The 15721-nt window shown below is 46.8% G+C and overlaps 1 protein-coding gene across 8 annotated transcripts in view; it reads left to right on the top strand.

Moving 5' to 3' along the window:
* Nucleotides 1-434: 434 nt before the first annotated feature.
* OXR1 (oxidation resistance 1) overlaps nt 435-15721 on the top strand; it is a 232790-nt gene continuing 217503 nt past the window's right edge. For 3 of the 8 annotated variants that reach the window (XM_083450503.1, XM_083450507.1, XM_083450495.1), the window contains exon 1: nt 8492-8747. The gene's annotated coding sequence lies outside the window, so the exon portion shown is untranslated. Of the gene's footprint in view, nt 512-8360; nt 8748-15721 lie in introns of those variants that run through there. The other 5 variants (XM_083450506.1, XM_083450502.1, XM_083450505.1 and 2 more) reach the window with 5 other exon arrangements.

Genomic DNA, 15721 nt, shown 5'->3' with positions numbered 1-15721 from the left:
GCAGGAGGAGGCCCCATTAGGTAAAGTGGTGCTTCAGGTTAAGAACAGTTTCAGGTTAAGAATGGACCTCCGGAATGAATTAAGTACTTAACCTGAGGTACCACTGTACTTGGAAGAGATTGCGTCTTGCAACACCTGCTTTCCAAATGTAATCTTAAAGCCCTCTGGGTGGGTGTTACAAAATGGATGCTTTATTAATTCAGAAGACCTTCGCTATAATAATTTTTAGGGTGTTATTTGCACAGAAAATACAAAGGGGTTATTTTAACAGATCTTTTTAGTAGATTATTAACTAGGTCCTTGTGCCCTTTGGAGGGGCAAATATATCTATTCCCAATCCATTGAGTAATGTTGACACGGAGGATTTAGTAAATGATTACCAGCTTTTTTAGAACTTAAGTAAGTTAAAGTCCTGGTGGATCAAATCAAATATCGATCTAGTCCATCTGTTCCCAATCGTGGTGAGACAGGTGACTGCATAGCCACTAACAGAGCAACAGAGGGCCAGCAGGTAATGGCTTTCCCCACCTGCCTTGCCGTACCCTCCAGCCCTAGGAGCCTTCATAAGGGAGCTGTTTCCAGAGGAAGAAGTGTGAGAGGGAAAACACTCTGTTTGCTATCAGGGTGGTTGGTTTCGCCTGTGTTGCCCTACCTTCAGCTTGAGGAACCTCCAAAAGGGAGTTGCTGCCATGGGCATTATGTGTATGCATATTTTAATGAGTTGAATAGAATGAAATATTAGGAGTCATGGGGGCATGGAGAGAGTGTGTATGAATTTAGCAGTGCTCATGGATACTGACCAGAGGTTAGGCCATCACAGTGATGCACCCCATTATTGGAATGCTCTCCCTAAGTCTGAATGAACCTATTATTTTATAAGAGAGCCAGTGTGGTGTAGTGGTTAAGAGCGGTAGTCTCGTAATCTGGGGAACCGGGTTCGCGTCTCCGCTCCTCCACATGCAACTGCTGGGTGACCTTGGGCCAGTCACACTTCTTTGAAGTCTCTCAGCCCCACTCACCTCACAGAGTGTTTGTTGTGGGGGAGGAAGGGAAAGGAGAATGTTAGCCGCTTTGAGACTCCTTAAAAGGAGCGAAAGGCGGGATATCAAATCCAAACTCTTCTTCTTCTCTTCTAAGGATGGAGTGCCTTTTTTGCACCATGTGAAAATGTTCTCTTTCAGAAATTCTAATCCTAGACTTAAAAAAAAATCTGCTAGATGGCTACCTCAGCATTCTGTTTGCAAGCAGTGCCTGATGAATGCAGACTCTTTGAGAGATTTCTCCAACAAAAGGCAACCCTACATGCACTAGTCTAATGCTTTCTTAAAATCCAGCAAAGCTAGACGGCATCATCACATGCTATGACAGTGAATTAAAAAAGTTAGTTATCTATTGTGTGATGGAGGAGGAGATGATGCCATATGGAACATTGTGTCATCCGCCCAATTGAGTGGAGGTGAAGGAAGCAGATTCATTGGTGTCTTCTATTGACTTGTCCTTGGTACACAGGAGGAGGACATTCAAATACCAAAGCTTTTTGGACTTCTGAGCTGTGGGCATAACAATATGTAGGCTACGGGCTGTGACCTCTGTGGTCCACTTCTGCTCCAAGTATGGCATAAGTTGCAGGATTTGGGCAGTCACGAGTTAAGAGTGGATGGAACTTTTCTATTTTTGTCATGCCTCGAGAGACTTCCTTTAGCCACACTTGATGAATATTGATAGTGAAACTTAAAAACTTATATAACCATTGTAGCCTGTCAAATTGAAGTAGGATTATTCCCTTATTATTCTTCAGTCTTAAACATTTCAGTATTTCCAAACTGTTCCTTTGTTAGGATCAAAGTTGGGGTTATGCGTCTATCAGAACTCCATGTTGGTTTTTACACTGGGAACCAGTGCTGAAATTAATAGGGGAATACAATTGTGGCCCCTTTACGTTTTCTGAGAGACTTCTTAAATACAGGTTTGAGAAACCTGGAAGCAAGGTTTAGATTATTTTTTTTAATGGAGAGACTTGGCCCCTGTTGCTTCTTCCACAAAAAAACTGAGCACTGCTGGAATCACTGTCAGGAAAAAACAGATGTAAGGCGAGGCTGTTGAATCAAGCCAGTGGCACATCAAGTCCGCCATCTTGTTTTCACAGTGGCCAACCAGATGCATGCAGGAAGAGAAATACATAAATCCATGTAGCGTATGTGGAAATAGATATGTAGGTTTTGCTCAGTGGTTCTTGAGACAGAAAGGGGACACACACACACACACACACACATCCAATTGGGACATGCAAATGTTGCAATGTGGAGTGTTGCTCTTCAGCAGACATAGGCAAATGCGGCCCTCCAGATGTTTTGGGACTACAATTCCCATCATCACTAGCTAACAGGACCAGTGGTCAGGGATGATGGGAGTTGTAGTCCCAAAATATCTGGAGGGCTGAGTTTACCTATGCCTGCTCTTCAGGAGACTAGTCCTCACCATTTTGTTTCCCCATCTCCCAACAGGCAGTCAACATTCCATGGCCAGTGAGCATGCTCAGCACCCCTTCAGCTGTATCTGAGGTTTTCCCCATGTTAAGGATTTTGAAAGGCTGGGGTTTATTGTTTGGTAATTCTGCAGAAGGTGGGCTTCTTGCAAGCCTGCCTGCTGACACCCAACAGCAGGGTGGTGCTGATTTGGCTACATAATGCCCAGCATGAACATTTGAAAATAGATGGAGCTCTGATCCAAGAATGCTTATGCCACAATAAATGTGTGAGTATTTAAGGAGCCATAGGGCTGTTCATGCTGCCAGAGACTTGCTCAGAAACGCCTCTGACATTTAAAGATAGTTTAGCATTGTGTTGTTTTTGCTAGAATACTGCCTGGAAAGAAATAGGCTTTTTTTAAAAAAAATGGTAGAAAGCTTCAGATCAATAACACTTCCCTTGTGTGAGAAAGAGCACTGAAGACTTGTGTAGTCTTTAGAAATATACATTCATTACCAAATGTATGGGTTGACAGAATGGGGCAAACATGAGTGGAAACAGTGTATGTCCAGGAATCCATCTAGTCTGAAAGAAACATCCTTCTTCTTGAAGCACATGCCTCTAGGAAATCTCAAGTAGAGGATGAAGGCAATAGTCCTCTTCTGCTTTTCCTTTTCCACCAAAAGGGTATTTAGTGCTATGCCACCTATGAAACTAGACTAGAGGTTTCATATATCTACCAAGGCTAGATGGCTCCATCCCTTTTTAAAAGCTGGCTAAGGGACGCGGGTGGCACTGTGGGTTAAAGCCTCAGCACCTAGGACTTGCCGATCGAAAGGTCGGCGGTTCGAATCCCCGCGGCGGGGTGCGCTCCCGTTGTTCGGTCCCAGCGCCTGCCCACCTAGCAGTTCGAAAGCACCTTCGGGTGCAAGTAGATAAATAGGGACCGCTTACCAGCGGGAAGGTAAACAGCGTTCCGTGTGCTGCGCTGGCTCGCCAGATGCAGCTTGTCACGCTGGCCACGTGACCCTGAAGTGTCTGCGGACAGCGCTGGCTCCCGGCCTTTAGAGTGAGATGAGCGCACAACCCTAGAGTCTGGCAAGACTGCCCCGTACGGGCAGGGGTACCTTTACCTTTTTAATCACATCAATTCATCCTATGGCCTTGAATGCTATTATAAAAGCACAGAACTATTCCATGGTTCATTTGCTTATTTAACAAGATTTATATACTGCTTAATCAATGAAAACATAAGTGGTTTACATATAACTATATTGTATATTCAGTAACAATACAGACAAGATTAAACTTTGAAAACAAATAGGCATAAAATGTGATTAAAACCAGCAGTTTTAAAGCAATTAGTTAATAAAGTTTTTAGCAGGTGCTGAAAACATTACAGTAAAGGTAATAGTTTCCAAAGCAGCAGCTGCAACCCACAGCAGTTTACTTGCCAACTAGATACCAAACACACACACACACACACACACACACACACACAGACCCCATCTTCAAACCCTCGTCAACCAAAACTTTCCAGGTAGAACTCAATATGCTACACCAGAGCGCACAGCTTTACAATGTCTAGACTTTTGGAAGAAAACCAAGAATAGGCTCAATTTTCAGATACTTCGTGATGCGCCCATCATGTCCTCCGTGAACAATGAAATGGGATGATTGGAGTCTAGCTTGAAAGCCCAAGAATTTCATTGCAGCATTTCAAGGGTGATTTTGAAGTGACTTCTTTGTTCAGCATACAAGAGATCTGACAGGTGACTTTGGGGCACCTAGAAAACGAAAACTTTACTGCCATCTCAGAGCTATTATAAGATAACATAGGCAAGCTCCTTCATACCAAGATATTTCTCCCTCTACCTTAGTATAGTCTACTCAGACTGGAAGCACCTCTTATCAGGGTAGCAAGCAAAAGAAAGGTCTTTTGCATCACATCACTCCTTGATACTTTTAACAAAGAGAGCAGGTCAGACCTGAATCTGGATTGCTTTCTGTGTCCTGTTGGTTGCAAGCATGCCTTAGTATTCTATCCATGCTCTGATGGTGAATAATTGTTCTGTTCTTTCTGGAATCAGAAAGCTGCTGAGCCAGTGCTCAAAAAGCAGCACAATGCATCAATAAATAAAACCCAAACCATAAAATGTTGCAATTTAAACTGCAATTAACTAAAAATACAAGCCATTCCTCTTGTCTCTGGCCATTAAAAACAGCTCTTACCAAAATGACTTGTTGTGGAAGTATAGCAAGGGCATGGGGGTTATCCATATGAGCTTAGAAAAGAAAGTGTTCTGCGATCTGGGAGTTAACATTGAAAATGCCACTCTACATGTCCTTGCTGAGGCCTAACTTGGTACACAGATGCTGTTTCCAAGAGCATTTCCAGTAGATTTCAAGGACTGTGATGGACACCCAAGAGAAAGTGCTTTTTCCAGTTATGCAGAAACACAGCAACTCTTGGGCTGATGAAGCTAAGTCTCTTGTTATGAGTTCCCCAGTTCTCTGAGTAGTAAGACGCTTCGGGGTTCAGAATTCACCTGGCTCGTGTTCTTTGGAATGAGGTCACAGGAGGCTTCTGACATTTTGTAATATTTTCTGTTTTTTACGAATGTACAAGCCACAAATATACAAGTTTAAACACTCCAAAGTCTGCTACTCCCACATCAGGTCTGGCAGGGAAGAGTTTGCACCCTTTGATGCTTCCAGCACCAACTCAACTCTGTTCTCTATCTGCCTTTCTCCCAAAACTGCTGTTCATGCACACAGCTTAAGGACCTCATCCCAAGACAAAAGTAGAGGCAGAAAGAACACAAGAAGAGCCTCCTGGGTCATGCCAATGACCTATCTAGTCAAGCATCCTGTTTTCACAGTAGTCAACTAGGAAGCCTGAAAGCAGGACTTAAGCACATGTATCCTCCAAAAGGGCAGTCCCCTTTCAGAACATTTCCTAGCAATTGTGGTTTATCTGCAGAGAGCAATCAGTAAACCTCCTAAATATAAGTGATATCCCAAAGCAATGTAGCCAAACCAGTCTTCACTTCTCAAGCGAAGGTGGGGGACACCTGACTTACCAGTAGTACATGTGAAAAGGATCTAGGGGTCTTAGTGGAACACAATGAGTCCACAGTGTGATGCAGCAGCAAAAAAAGCTAATGTTATTCTAGGCTGCATCCACAAGTCCCAGTCAAAGGAAGTAATAGTATCAGTCTATTCTGCCTTGGTCAGACCACACCTGGAGTCCTGTGTCCAGTTTTGGGCAGCACCATTTAAGAAGGACGTTGACAAGCTGGAACGTGGGCAGAGGAGGGTGACCAAGATGATCAAGGGTCTGGAAACCAAGCCTTATGAGGAACAGTTGAAGCAGCTAGGTATGTTTAGCCTGGAGAAGGGGAGACTGAGAGGATAGGTATGATACCCATCTTCAGATATCTAAAGGGCTATCAACATGGAAGACGGAGAAAGCTTGTTTAATCCTGCTGTGGAGGGTAGGACTCGAACCAATGGCTTAAAGTTACAAGAAAGGAGATTGCAGCTAAACATTAGGAAGAACTTTCTGGCAATAAGAGCAGTTCAACAGACTCCCTCGGGAGGTTGTGGACTCTCCTTCACTGGAGGTTTTTAAGCAGAGACTGGATGACCATCTGTCATGGATGCTTCAGTTGAAATGGCTTTCCTGGTTACAGTCACAGAGGACGAGCCCTGCTGGATCAGGTGCATCTAGTCCGCAATCTGTTCTGAAGGTAGCCAGCCAGTTGCCTCCTGGAAGCACCCAAGTGGGGCATAAAATCCAATGCTTCCCCTCCTGAGGGTACTCTAGGGTATGTAGTACCAGCACCTTTTTTTCCTAGAAGAAAAGCACTAAATATCTCTTATCACAGTATTGCATTGTCAGTGGTTGCTAGCTGTGATTATTAAATTCTACCTCCACTGTCAAGAGACATTATGCCTCTGGGTACCAGTTGCTGGGAATCTGGCAGACAGAGTGCTGTTGGGCTCATGTCGAGCTGGTGGGCTTCTCACAGACATTTGGTTGGACAGAATGCAAGACGAGATGGGCAGTGGGCCTGATCCACAGGGTTGCCTTATGTTCTCAGCAATGGAAGGAACTCTAGGAGGTCATTCAGCTGGACCACCTATCTTATGACATCTTTGGGCAGATGAAACTAAGATTATGTTATAGAGGCATCTCAAGAGGATAGTAGTAGTAGTAGCAGCCCACTGGACTTTACAGTTTGCAGATTGTGACTGGTGTCTACCATTTGGTGTTTATGGAGCACTGCTGTAGAGTTAGTTCCTAGCATGGAGCCGTGATCCTTTGGCTTTCATCTTGTGCACCTGATATGTCCTGTTGTCACACAGTGAACATCCAGAGGCCCCACTTTCTGAGCCATTGTTACCTGAGGTCAGGGTGGCCATGAGAAGCAGCAGAGGGTGTTTTTAATGTATTTCTTTCCCCCCTTAGTTTTAATGTATCTATGTGGAGGGTTTTGTCTGTTGGTTGGTTGGTTTCAAGCACTGGCAGAGGAAGAGGAGTGTGGGGGGAGTGCACCGCCCCCAGTAGCGTGATCCTGGTGGGGTGCCATTGCGGCTGCCCCCCTGCGCGCTGGGAGCCATGACCCCAGGACGTGTGCCAGCCCCACTCCTGCCTGCTCTCTGCCCCTCCCCCCCCCGTGCCAGAGCACGAAGCTCCGCCACTTGTTTCAAGTTGTTTTGGGTCGCCCTGGGCAAGATAAAAGCAACTTAACAAATTCAACAAATAATAATAGAACCCCACAAAGATCTATGCTGCAGCAGCATCACCATCACCACCTGTTATGGGCCTGTGACATTCGCAAAATGCTAGTGAGTTAGGGAGAAGGTTGGAATCGCATTTCCCAATGACCAAAATATCGCAGCTGAGAAAGGTTGCCCGTTCCGACCAATGAACGACATCTGCACCCAAAAAGCTCATGATTTGCAAAGGCCGTTCCTTCCATGTAAGAGGTTTAAGACTGGGGTATTAAGCGCACAATTCAAACCTTGCCTGAATGCGAGCAATGGCGGGGGATTAACTGTGCCGTGACAACTGTGTAGCAAAGCACAAGTTCATCTACTTTGCACACAGAATGTCCTGGGGTTCAATCCCCGACATCTCCACCTGTATCTGAAGCCCCGGAGAGCCTCTGCCAGTCAGTGCAGACAATATTGGGATCAATGCCCCGACAGTGTAACCAGGCAGCTTGCTATGTGCCTGTGAAGCTAATTGAGCTAAAGATGTTCTAGTGAGCTGTTAATACCTCGGGTTAAGTATTTAATTCGTTCCAAAGGTCCATACTTAACCTGAAACTGCTCTTAACCTGAAGCACCACTTTAGCTAATGGGGCCTCCTGCAGCCGCGCCGCGGGAGCACGATTTCTGTTCTCATCCTGAAGCAAAGTTCTTAACCTGAAGCACTATTTCTGGGTTAGCGGAATCTGTAACCTGAAGTGTATGTAACCTGAAGTGTATGTAACCTGAAGCGTATGTAACCTGAAGCGTATGTAACCTGAAGCGTATGTAACCCGAGGTACCACTGCATTAATGCATATTGTTAGTAGGGAATACCTATGGCCTCTGAAGCCCCTTTTCTGTTTAAATAAAGGGAGGAAAGATATTGTGTAACAGAGAGAGAGAGAGAGTGGGGGGGTATTATTCGATTTAAGCACTCGGGGAGCCGATTTCCTTAACTTGCAGCACCCCTTCCACCAGGTCGCTGTGAGTGCCCCATTTGTAGGCCACCCCGCCGCCCCCCTCCCGGCCCCATGGGCCCTGGCTTCATAACCGAGAGAGAGAGAGAGAGGCGCTCCTGCAGACCGGCTCCTGCCTCTTTAAGCTCCAGCTGTTCTCGTTCTCCTCCCACCCATCTTCGCCTGCGTCTATTTTTAGCTCGCCTCTCTCTCTCTCTGATGGTAGCATCCATTTCGCCTCTCCTCCTCCTCTCCCCCCTCCCTCCCCCTGTTTCCCCGTCTTCCTCGCGCAGTGGTACTTCCCACACCGAGAAGGTCAGCCGACTGAGCATGCCTGAATGTTGCTCGGCGGCTCCGGAGCCCCGGCTGCGCGCTCGGCTCATCCCATTCAGCGCCAAGGAGCCGGCCCGCCGTGTGCTCGCGCGCTCGCTCTGACTGGCTGGCGGCGGCGGCGGCGCCCGGCGAGCGAGCGAGCGATTGCGCCATGCTCTGCGGGGCGCAGTGAAGCAGCCGCGGCGAGCGCAGCCCGCTCTTTCCCTCCTCCTCCTCCTCCTCCTGGCAAGTAAGTTTCTTCTCTGCTTCTTCAGGGTCTCTCCATCCTGCCTTCCTGATGCCCTGCAGTCCCCGAAGCTCCCGGCGCTGGGGCGCAAGGGACGGGGAGCCGGCCGCCAGCTCTCCAATCCGCAGGGCGCAGCGATGCCCCGGCTGCTTCCTGCTTCCTCGGGACAGGGGCGCTCGCTCGGAGCGTCCTTCCTGACGCTTCCTTGCGACGGTGGCGCGGGGTGGATAATTCCCTTCAAGTCTGGGCTGGACAGGTTGTTTTTTAAATATATATATTATTTTGTCAAGGAGGAAGAGGAAGAGGAGGAAGCTCCCTATCCTGCCGCCGTCCTTTCCTTTGCTGCCGGGAGGAAGGGAAGAAGGGATGGAGTGGGCTCGGGACGGATGGAGAGAGAGAGAGAGATGGGACTCTAAGGGGGAAAGGGCAGAGGGAGGGATGTAGGACGGCGGGCCAAGGGGAGAATCGGGGCAGAAGCAGAATGGGCCAGGATTAGAACCCGGCACTGATGGGGGAGAAGCGGATTAATGGTGCTGATCTGAATTGAAGGCTTGGGCAGTAGGAACTTGCTAGGCATTAAGGGGAAGAGGCAGTCTGGCTCAGTGGTGAGAGGTTGGCCAAGGGGGCCGGGATGGAGAGAAAGAGGCATTTGCAATGTGATGTCTCTTGTTGTCCTTGTGCGCTCTTTCTCTCTCTCTCTCCCTTTTGGAGACTGAAGCTGGTTTAAACCCACAAACCCACACATTTGCACCAAGAGAACTAGGGGAGAAAGGCAGGGACGAATTACTGACACTGCAGTGTATAGATCAGCAGCCCTGCACTTTTTTTTAATGTTTCTAAAACACCAGCACAACCTGGATGGGCTCACGGAGGTGCCTGCTTTTTGCCTTTCTTCGCAGGGAAGTGATCTTGGCAGCCCCCTGCTTAATGTACCTGTGTGTCAGCAGTGCTTCCAAGGATGGGTTTGGGAGTCAGGCTGGGACTGCAGAGGTGGTGTGCATGAGGAAGCTTCTGATTTTGGCTCAGAGGCTTGGCGTTTGTTTATTTTTGCACATCTCTGCCAGGCTGGAAGCCTGTGGGTGTCTGGAAAGCCTTTTGGTGAGACATCAGCAGCAGCATGTGTTCCACTGCCATGGGTTTTTCTCTCATGGCTTTCTTGGGGAAATGTCAAGGTCCTCCCCCCCCCCAATGAATGAGAGAACATGCAGGTGCCGTCTGCCTTCCCTCATTCCTCCCTTAATATTCAGCCAATGCTGCCATTCACAAACCAGCCTAATTCCCTTAAGAAGAAATTAGCATGCTCCAGCTGTCTGCAAGAATTTTTTGGGGTGGTGCTGGTGGTTTTGTCTTTTCTTTTTTTGAATCCTAATTCATTTGCCATCTTAAGTGGTCCCTTGGTTCTTATTGCTGTTCCCCCGGCGTGAGGCTGCTTTGCCAATGAGCTGCTCGGCTTCTGTGCCTTGCTCTGCCACTGGAAATGCACTCTGCACCAGGCTCATTCTTCCTCCATTGAGCAGCCTCTTGAAATATGCATATCTGCTGAGATGACTACACCAGTGATGCTATTGTGCCATAGCTGTCATTACTGAAGGCAGACTTTAACATCATTAATGCACTGGAGCTGTTTGGGAGAAGTAAACTCTGGTGGGAAGAGGCCAAACATGATGTCACCCATGGCACAGTGAAAGATGGATCGAAACAGCTCTTTGAATTTGAATGAAGTTACAAAAAATATGTGTATGTATGTTGACAGTATACCTGCAACACAGGATAATGCATCTGAGCAAGTGGCTTGTAGCCTGCGAAAGCTTATGCTGCAACTCATTTGTTAGTCTTCAGGGTGCCACAAGTCTCACATACATATATGTGCGGGAGGGTATAAACACATCATTTTGGGTGGTGAGTTCACCTGAAACTTTCAGAGGGGGTGACTTAATATATTTTTCTAATTTGTTCAGGGAGAGGGTCGAAGTATACATATTAACTCATCACTTTGCTTGTCAGTGTAATGAAATGGAGCTGTTTCAGCCAGGAAATAAACATTGCATATTTAATAGTGGTGACTGCATGATTAATTAACTGTTAAATATGTTTTCCAACAATAGCCGTGGGATGGTAACATTTAACTTTTTAAAAAAAGTATTAACATTCAATGGATATACAGTATCACATTAAATAGCATACATTATCCAGGCAAATTAAGCTTTTTTTTCTGTTGTTGGGCTGTAATTACTTAGTAACTAAGGTTGACAGCCTCTTTATAAAATGTAGTTGTCTTTGATTAAGAATGGCATGTCTGGTTTAAAATGAGGTGAATCCTCTTTTTACCTTTGAAATATGTTTGGGGTTTTTGTGTGTGTAATGCTTAAAGTATCTGTCTCATTAAAGAGCAATTTAATGGTAATGTGCTCTTTGTAAAGAGAATTGCAGGATGTTTCGTTTGCTGCTTTGCTAGGAGTGTGCCTTAAGAAGAAATGCCTGTTTGGAACTCCCAATTGTTCTACTTGATCCAGTTCTGCTTGTGCTTGAGATCGCCGGATTATTCAGAGCCCTTGCTCCTCCTATAAGCAGGTGCTTATATTGAGCGTTTTTGGATTTACAGGAGCTACATTTAATAGAGCTCACGCTTCTGTCACATTCTGATGTTGTGCCAGAAAAACGGAATTCCCACATGGGAACATGCATATGAAAGTGGGTAGACTGCGCATGGGAGATTTGCTTCAGTTCCCAGTTGCTGCCATTGAGCTCTGTGGAAGAATAGTGGCAGAGGTCACACTTGAGGGGGGATATCTTGACTCGCTTCTCAGACTCTGAAGTTGTAGGCAGGGGAACTTTATTTTTTTAACTTCCTATCCCAGTGGCATTTCTAAATGTGACCCTGTGATTCACTCGTGTGGTTCTGTGTATGCGCTTCACTTGGAGACAGTGCTGAAGCGTGGAAACATCCTTGTGAAATACAGAGACTAATGGCCCGACTTGCATTGACAGAGGCATTCCGGAGATGAGCAGTATGTCTGTGCACTTTGCCCCCCTACTGCCAGTTCTCTGGAATATTTAGACACGTTGTGCTCATCACATTGATGGCCAGTCTGCTGGAACCTGGAGAATAGCGTGAGAGGTATATGATGCAATTCCAATGCTGAAGCAAATCAAGTTTGGCCCGGTAAGTTGTTGTTTTTTAGATGAGAGATCAATTGGCTATCAACATACAGTGGTACTTCTGGTTACATACGCTTCAGGTTACAGACTCCGCTAACCCAGAAATACAGTGGTACCTCGGGTTAAGTACTTAATTCGTTCCGGAGGTCCGTTCTTAACCTGAAACTGTTGTTAACCTGAAGCACCACTTTAGCTAATGGGGCCTCCCACTGCTGCCGTGCCGCCAGAGCACAATTTCTGTTCTCATCCTGAAGCAAAGTTCTTAACCCAAGGTAATATTTCTGGGTTAGCGGAGTCTGTAACCTGAAGTGTATGTAACCTGAATTTTATGTAACCCAAGGTACCACTGTAGTACCTCGGGTTAAGAACTTTGCTTCAGGATGAGAACAGAAATCGTGCAGTGGCGACGCAGCAGCAGGAAGAGGCCCTATTAGCTAAAGTGGTGCTTCAGGTTAAGAACAGTTTCAGGTTAAGAATAGACCTCCAGAGCAAATTAAGTTCTTAACTTGAGGTGCCACTGTAATAATAATAATAATAATAATAATAATAATAATAATAATAATAATTTATTATTATTACCCCGCCCATCTGGCTGGGTTTCCCCAGCAACTCTGGGCGGCTTCCAACAGAATATTAAACATTAAAAGCTGCCCTTAACAGGGCTTTCTTCAGATGTCTTCTAAAAGTCTGGTAGTTGTTTTTCTCTTTGACATCTGGTGGGAAGGTGTTCCACAGGGCAGGTGCCACTACTGAGAAGGCCCTCTGCCTGGTTCCCTGTAGCTTGGCTTCTCTCAGGGAGGGAACTGCCAGAAGGCCCTCAGCACTGGACCTCAGTGTCCGGGCAGAATGATGGGGGTGGAGACACTCCTTCAGGTATACTGGACCGAGGCTGTTTAGGACTTTAAAGGTCACCACCAACACTTTGAATTGTACTCAGAAACGTACTGGGAGCCAGTGTAGGTCTTTCAAGACCGGTGTTATGTGGTCTCGGCAGCCGCTCCCAGTCACCAGTATAGCTGCCGCATTCTGGATTAGTTGTAGTTTCTGGGTCACCTTCAAAGGTAGTCCCACATGTTATAAATTATTTTAATACTGATTTCAGTTTTCAGGGTGTTGGTTGTTGTGGAGTGAAAATGACACAATCCAAGCATGAGAATGGGATGCCATCAGGCTTGGGTGGAACCAGAAGATCTGTAGAAATACAAAAAGAAAAGGAAAAAGATCAGTCCTCAATGTGCAGGAATCCAAACACAGGCCAGTGCAGACTGGGCATGTTTAGTGGAAATGGAATCATAGAGTTGTAGAGGTGGAAGAGACCCCAAGGGTCATCTAGTCCAACCCCCTGCAATACAATGATGACTAATGGTGGTAGGGGGAATTGGAAACCATACAGAAGGCAGGAATGGAATGGAGTATCCCTGGAATAGGAGAAGTTGGAAAGTAGGCACTTAAGAATGCAGTATGTTGTTGTAGGTTCCGCTTGTAATAATAGTGGTGAATTGGAAATTTCACATGCTTCGTAAGTTTTGGAGACCCCCAGCTATATCTATAAGCACATCCACTTTGTATTAATCAGTGTCAATTTCAGAGTCCGATTGAATATATTTCCCCCCCCCTAAGGAAAATAAAATAGCTAAGCTAGGTAACACTAGACTTTTTGAAATGAGAGAATCCTTCCTTTACTTGCCTACTCTTTGCTCATAAAAATCTCAAAAACCAGCTACTTAATGTTGAATTATTTATTTATTAGATTTGTATATTGCCCTCTGCTCCATAGATCTCAGGACGACATGAAATTACAAAATAAAAAAACATAAAAGACATAACTAAAAGCAGGAATGAAAACAACCTCAAAGCGGTTTGCAAAAAAGAGAAAGTGATAACATCAAGAAAAATTCACAGCCAGTACTTTAAAACAGACAAAAGTTAAAATACTAAAACAGATAAAAATTACCTAAACTTTCTAAGCATTTGGGTAGGCTTGTCTAACCAAGACAGTATACTGATGGCACCTTCAGTGGCATAGCGTGGGTTGTCAGCACCCGGGGCAAGGCAAGTAATATGCGCCCCCTAACCCGGGGCAAGGCAAGTAATTTGCGCCCCCCCGCGCTGCACTGTCCCTCCCCCAGATAGTCCCTCGCTCTCTCTTCGCACCGCACGCCTGGCACCCTCCCCTCCACAGTGGGCGGCGACCCAGCGGCTCGGATCGGATTCGCACAGCCAGCACTGCAGTGAGTGAGCCAGGTAGGGGCAGAGAGCTGCGAGTGCGAGCGCGCCCCCCCAGATGTGGCGCCCGGTGCGGCCGGCCCCCCCTGCACCCCCCACGCTAAGCCACTGGGCACCTTACTCTGAAGCGTCTTAAGGACCGTTCCCAAAGACTTCATGTAGATATTAAATAGTGGCGGAGATAAGATTGTCCCCCGCGGCACTCCGTAGTGTAGTCACCAGGGGGCCAAAAGGTACTCTCTGAATGCTACTCTTGGGGCTTGCTCCTGAAGGTAGGATTGGAACCACCGTAATCCAGGGCATGTGATTCCCATTTCCTGGAACTAGTCCAGGAGGATACCATGGTCAACGGTATCAACCATTGATGAGAGATCAAGAAGCAGAAGCAAGGTAGCAGTCTCCCGTCCTACTCTCTGCAAAGCTCATCCAGCAGGGCAACCAAGGCCAACTTGGTTCCATGAACACAGATTTGAATGGATCTCAAGAAGCTGCATCCCCCACAAATGCCTGCAGCTGCTCCACCAGAGCTCTCTGCACCGCCTTCCCCCAAAAGGGAATACCAGTAACTGGCCAATAGCTGTTCCAGTCCAAAGTAGGTAGGTAAAGGGACCCCTGACCATTAGGTCCAGTCGTGACCGACTCTGGGGTTGTGGCGCTCATCTCGCTTTACTGGCCGAGGGAGCCGGTGTACAGCTTCCGGGTCATGTGGCCAGCATGACTAAGCCGCTTCTGGTGAACCAGAGCAGTGCAAGGAAACGCCATTTACCTTCCCGCTGGAGCGGCACCTATTTATCTACTTGCACTTGACGTGCTTTCAAACTGCTAGGTTGGCAGGAGCTGGGACTAAGCAATGGGAGCGCACCCCGTCACGGGGATTTGAACCGCCAACCTTCTGATTGGCAAGTTCTAGGCTCTGTGGTTTAATCCACAGCGCCACCCGTGTCCCCCAGTCCAAAGTACCTAGAGCCTATTTCTTTAGGAGTGGGCACAGACAGGAACTTCCACCGCCAGTCGAACATAGCCATTGCCATAGAACATGGATAGGCAAACTAAGGCCCGGGGGCCGGATCCGGCCCAATCGCTTTCTAAATCTAGCCCACGGACGGTCCAGAAATCAGCGTATTTTTACATGAGTAGAATGCATCCTTTTATTTAAAATGCATCTCTGGGTTATTTGTGGGGCATAGGAATTGGTTCATGTTTTCTTCTTCAGAATATAGTCTGGCCTCCCACAAGGTCTGAGGGGCAGTGGACCGGCCCCCTGCTGAAAAAATTTGCTGACCCTGGCCATAGAAAATGCCTCCCCCCAAGCCACTGCCCGTGGAGTGGACCTGTCAAAAGGTCCCCTCTTTTGATCTTAAGGGTGTCTGTAGAGAAGGAGGCGGTATCTCAGATATTTGGAGCCAAAGTCATTTAGGGCACTAAGTACTTGCACGAGCACATTCAGTTGGGCCTGAAATTTAGCTCTGAAAACTTAGTAGCCGATGGCTGTTTTAGAACAGGGTTCTAAAGGCAACCCGTTATAGCAACCTGCTCTTTGCATTTTGAGTCAGTTGATGTTTCCGAATCATCTTATGTGGCTGCCCCACATA

Source organism: Podarcis tiliguerta, assembly GCF_965153285.1.
Source record: "Podarcis tiliguerta genome assembly, chromosome: 7".
NCBI lineage: Eukaryota > Metazoa > Chordata > Lepidosauria > Squamata > Lacertidae > Podarcis > Podarcis tiliguerta.
The sequence above is the reverse complement of the archived record's forward strand: the minus strand, read 5'-3'. Positions and strand labels throughout refer to the sequence as shown.